We start from the raw sequence: 6,263 nt of genomic DNA, 5'->3' as shown, positions 1-6,263 counted from the left end.
AAAGTACTATATAGGCCCTTCCAAGAGTTGGATACGGAGAGGCAAGAAGGAGAAAGAGAAGGAAAATGACAAGGAAGGAAGAAGAAGCATCTTGCACACACACCCTCAATTCACTTGTTCCCACATCCCTTGGGGAGGTGGAGGGGTGTCCATGGCTCCTTGGGGCCCCATGGGAGACCTATGGCATGCTGCCACTGGGGAAGAAGTGACCAGGACCTGATTTGGAAGTGGCAGAAGTACTCAGGGTTATTTTTGGGAGGTGGAAATGTAATCCTCAGGACCCCCTCCCCCCTGTTTCACCAGGTTTCTCTGGTAGTCCTGTTCCCCTGAGAGGATTGGCTTGAGGTAGGGCCAACTTCACAATCTAAAATGACACGGCCCTTCCAGGAAATAAATAGGCTATTTTAATCTTCCTCTGGCCTCTGCACAATGCTCAGAGAACATGCACAGCTCAGAGGACTTGTAAACTAATTCCATGGCAAAACTGTCTGTACAACACCTGGAATTAGTTTCTGTTTGGCACAAAGCAAATGTTAAAGAGACTATACTTTAAAAAAAAACATAAAATGAATACAGGCAGCAGCATGACAAACAATAATATTAAAACATTTTTGCATTGAGGCAAAAGAAAAACTGTGAGAAAAAGTTCCATCTTGTTGCATGGAACTTCTCTCAGAACCACTCTGTTAAAACAAACATGAAACATTTAGTGTAAAGACAGTCTGGTAGGGGTCACCTGTTGGGAGCCGACTTTAGCAGAAAGCGGCTAGATCAACTTTGCAGCCATCTGGAACCATATACCCTGATGAAAGATTTGGTTTTCAATAGCCTACAACAGCTGAAGCACACTCTGATATCCCACATATTTTGTGTTGCTGTTTACTGGCCCCAGCTGCAAGGTGCACGTGGTAGTCACGCCTGCAAGGCATTGCAGTTCACGTGCTGTCCACGCTATAGACGCCTGTAAGGCTTACGTCATATCAACACCTGCAAGGCACGTGGTATCCACGCGCCTACAAGGCACGTGGCAAAAGCCTATAAATAGCTCAGAATTTCCTTCAATAAACGAGACTTGATCAGAATCTCTGTCTTGTCTCCATTCTTCGCGTCTCTTCCCCTTTATCCCCACTCTCTCTCTCGCTAGACCCTGACCCTCGGACCGGAACGGGCAGTACGGGCTGCAACAGTTTGGCGTCCAACATCGGGCTCCAGTAAGCGCAACAGTCACCCAGAGCACACAAAAGTAGTGTAGACACCCTGTAGAATGCGTTTTTTAAAAAGATGGTAGAAGAAAGAGAATTGGAACCAAAAAGCCCATGATACCAGTTTTAAATGGAAGGAAAGGAGAGGATGAACACCCCACTAAGGAAGCATTAGAGGTGTAGGGCAGGCAGGGAGGAGAGGGCCTTGGCACTGGCTGCAAACACAGTTATAACAACTTATTTGTAAAGCCCTCTGTCTTTTATAGTGTGTGAGGGCAGGTTAGGAATGAAACGGTAGTTACGAGCTCACTGAAAACTTGAGAGGAGGGTAGGGAGTGTGCAGTTATAAATAAAGGAGACCACACAGTCTTTACCAAGAACGCGAACTTGAACAAAACGTTAGAGGAAGGAAATAGATATCTTCTTGCACTTTTCAGGCCAGTAGAAAGGGACCTGAAATGTATGTTGTACAGTTCCATTCACATCACTCGTCACTTACCTTCCGAGAGTAAAATCACAAGCTTTATGTATTAGGATAATAGTTCTCACATATTTCTTCTCATGTTCCAAACATTGCCCTAAGTGCCTTTCAAATACCCATTCTCGGTTAAACCTCCCCACCCAACGTGTGCTATGATGTTTATCCTTCATCATACACGAAAACACTGATGATGGTTCACTATCTGTCCTGCTGCAAGGCTTACATTATCCCCACTATCCTACCTTGCCTCCCTGTGACATTTAAAAGGATCACTACTAGTACATTTGTGTGGTAAATTACATATTCCCACACGCGGCCTCTAGCCACACCACTGCTTATGTTTCCTTTAAAAGAACACTGACCAAGTCAAGGAAAGACTTCCAGAGACAATGCATGAGATACAAGCCAATTCTGCAACTCTACTAGTAACGTTAGTAGTTCAAAAGGTCAGTGAAATCTATACCCATTAACTCACCTGTTGCTTAAGAAGGATCAATTACATCTCAGACAACATTTTAGCCATTTAGGACACAAAATTCTCTGGCCTATTGGACATACCTATTGGACATGCATTAGCACAATGTCAAGGATTCTACAAGTCCTTAATTATAGCACCTTATAAATTTCAATATATTTCTCAAGTGCCTAAGAAAGAAGAAATAAACAGGCTTTTGAATACTGGAATTATGCTTTTTTTTATAGTTCTCCAGACTCCTGAGTTTTAAACTGTTATAAACATCTTTATTACTGTGGATTTCAGTGCCTCCAAGCACTTTGTACCCTCCACTCATTATAGACTATATATCTACAGTACGTAGATATTGTCCTGGTGAGTTTTACTGTCAACTTGATACAAGCCAGAGTCACTTAGGAAAAGGGAACCTGAGTTGAAGTATTGGTTCGTTCAGATTGGCCTGGGACCAGGTCTTGGAGGAATTGTTTTGATAAATGATAGATAGAAGATAGCCTAGCCCACTGTGGGCAGTGCCATCCCTAGGTTTCTGAGCCTGGGCTATAGAAGAAATCAAGTGAAAAAACAAGCCAGAAAGTGAGTAAGCCAGCAAGCAGTACTCCTCCCTGACCTTCGCTTCAGTTCCTGCCTCCAGGTTCTTACCTTGAGGGCCTTCCCTGACTTCCTCAGGAACTACCTGTGACTTGGCGGCATAAACTGAAACAAACTCCATTCCACAAATTGCTGTTGAACATGGTGTTTATAACAGAAGCAGAATGAGATTAGGATAAGTATGTTCTGAGGATGAGATACAATTTGTCATGTGACAACTCTGGAGGGAAACACAGACCATGGAGTAGTGGGTATATGTAAACAGTGCCAGGTCACAGCTATGAAAGTATTTTTCCCTCTCTTTTTAAAAATATGTTTATTTTATTTTATTTATATGAGTATACTGTAGCTGTCTTCAAACACACCAGAAGAGGGCATCGGATCCCATTACAGATGGTTGTGAGCCACCATGTGGTTGGTGGGAATTGAACTCGGGACCTTTGGAGGAGCAGTCAGTGCTCTTAACCACTGAGCCATGTCTCCAGCCCATGAAAGTATTTCTAATGCCCCAGAGAATTTCCTCATGCTACTTTCTAGCCTCACCATCCACAGTACTTAATATTCTGAGATTTGCTTCTTTCTTGAACCTACCCCCCTTGGGCTCGTGTGCCAGTTTAGCCTTTCTCACTGTGTATAAAGTTACCTATCTCTCATTAAAAGAGTTTTGGATTATTCCTCAATTTTTTGAAAACCAACATTCTGTTATTCTTAGGTTTTATTCTCATTGAGATTCTGAAAACTTTTTTTTTTTCAAGGCAATTCATGAAATGAAGTATTTTCCTATTGGTTTAGCACAGTAAAGCTTGTTAATGGTTTGTGTCTCTAGCTGTAAACTGAAATTTCCAGAAATAAAGGATAAAATCTGTCTAAACTCAGGAGTCTACAAGATCAAATGGTTGATTAAACTTTGGGACAAGACTGTGCCAGAGAGCCAAGTTATCTTGGGTTCTTTTTAATTCCTTTAATAACTATTCATTGCCCAACTCTGTTTCCTTTTGATTATCAAGACTTTTAAATGTATTTAATGACCAGCTTCCATCAATCCAATAGCCAAGAAAGGCATCTGGTAGCATCTGAAAACCATAGCAAAATTTTCTCAGCTTGGCTACAACCTGTCTACTTATGGTATTAGGTAAATGCCTTGATTTTTTTTTTCTATAGTTAATAAACTCTCCTTCAGTAGCTTCCATAGTGGGACATCTTAACCATGGCAATCTGAATCTATTTTACTGTAGTCACTCATGGTAGCTACTTCTTATCTCCTTAGAGGTGAGATATGTGTTTTGCACTGACGTAGTTAAGAGGGAACACTTTAAATTAAAAAAGAAAATAGAATTATGGAACCTAAAACAATGGAAAAGTAGAAAAAATTCTTCAGAAAGTAGTACTGAGGTCATCTGTTCTCAGGAGTTGTTTTAATTCTGGTTATCTAAAGGGCTACTTGGAGAGTTATTTTTAAATCCTTGATGTGGTTGGAGAGAATCCAAACTTGGGGCCCCACTGGCAAGGTGACCAAGGGAATCTGTTGGAAAATACTGAAGACTGGGATGCCCTCATTCCTTTATAAAGTGTTTTGATGCCTTTACTAGTCACAACAATGAGAGTATCTGCTGCCAATCACTGTAAGGCCGTGCAAATATCAGTGCTGTATGATATGTACTTCGGGTGTGTGTGGGGGGAGGGGAGTATGTGACTCCTCCTTTTCCTTTTCTTTTTCTCTTTCATTTCCTCTTCCCTTCTAACTAGATCACGTACACACATGTATGTGTATACATGTTAAAATCTGGGATCCACATGTGAAAGAAGCCATGGTATTTGTCTTTACGAGTCTAAGTTACTTAAGAAAAGCTAGAACCTCCTCTAATCAAGGCGCATTGATTCGCAGAGCCCTTCACTGTTTCACAGGGGGAAAACAGGTTGTTGTAGAAAAATAAGTTTTCCTACAGCAATACTGCTAGGAGTGCTAGAGTTGGAGTTGGAAGGTTGGTTGTGACGCCGCAGAATCTGAGGCTTTAATCCATGCACTGGTGTAAGTTCTTCTGGCCCCCTTTTCTAACAACAACAACAACAACAACAAAAAAAAAAAAAAAAAAAAAAAAAAGCCAAACCCAAGCAAAACAAACCAACCAAACAAAAAAATTCATTGAGCTGTCACCTTGACTGTCAGCTAGGGGCAGACTGAAAAATCACAGATTGGATCCAATCAAATAATAAATTCGAGGGAAGTGAACCACAGAAAATGACGAAGGAATTAATAATCAAAATAACAACCAACTTTATTGAGTTTCTGCTGTGGGCTGGCCACAGCATTAATGCTCAAAAGATTGAAAGAGGTAAACACTATTATTATGCCTATTTCATAAGAGCAAGCTAAGGGTCAGAGCAGAGAAACTACTTGTTAAGGTCACACAGCCTGCTGAGAACCACCACTCCTGTCACCATGCTGTGTGGTTGTGGTGACCCAGAGGGGTGGGCCTACAGCTTGCTGCAGGTAGCTGGCTTCCAGATGAAGGGGCATCCCTACTTACTGTATAGTGTCAGATGTCTCCCCAGAGATTCATGCCCACTGATCACATGGATTTTACATGAATTCTCTTAATTTTTTTAAAAGTTAACAACTAATTAAAAACAAAATACCTCTGAGCAGGCCACAGAAAACAAACCTGTGGGGCTGAATTCAGTTTCAGGCTGTGAGCTTGTGATCCAGTCACTGAGGGTGTGTTTTTCATGGCAGGAGAGAGACACATGAACCCCATAACATCTACACACTGGCTTCTGCACATAACTCTAAACTAGACGGCTGGCAAATCATGTGTTGGCAGAGTTATGATGTCCCCTGGCCTCTGGCATAAAGCCCTTGTCAGTGGACACCTGTCCCCAGCCACATTACCAAGGTCCAGATTTTAAAATGTCAGGGTCACAAGGCAGTATTTTCATTTTGGCAGGACTGATTTTTACCTGGATCACAAAAGCTTAGTTCAAGTTTGTTAGGTTCAATGTATTCTATTACTTGTAAAATTCATTCTAGTAAATGTTGAATCAGAGTATATTAGCCTAAAATGCTTGCATTTCAAATATTTTTCTAGATCTCCTTGTAGTATAGTTTTGGCAAAAGAATAAACAAAACAATCAGTAAATTAAAATGTCCACATCCAAGATTTTACACTCTTAGGATTTGCTCTCATGGAACTCGCACACACAGAAGTCATGGGTGTGTCTATATATCTGTAGATCTCTCTCTCTCTCTCTCTCTCTCTCTCTCTCTCTCTCTCTCTCTCTCTCAAGTCTCAATCAATTCTTTTCTTTTTGTGACACTAGGGATTGAACCTTGGTCTCACACCTGCTATACATGTATTGATCTGTTTCTCCCCCGGAACACTTTAAAAAATCCTTCCTTCTTTTATTTATGTATTGCAATACTGGAGATGGAAGCTCAGGACTCACGTGCATATTTGGCATTCATTATTCACATGTCTATTAGTAACTTATATAAAAGTATCCAGAAGAGTCCAGAACA

This window comes from Arvicanthis niloticus, chromosome 4 (assembly GCF_011762505.2).
Source record: "Arvicanthis niloticus isolate mArvNil1 chromosome 4, mArvNil1.pat.X, whole genome shotgun sequence".
NCBI lineage: Eukaryota > Metazoa > Chordata > Mammalia > Rodentia > Muridae > Arvicanthis > Arvicanthis niloticus.
The sequence above is the reverse complement of the archived record's forward strand: the minus strand, read 5'-3'. Positions refer to the sequence as shown.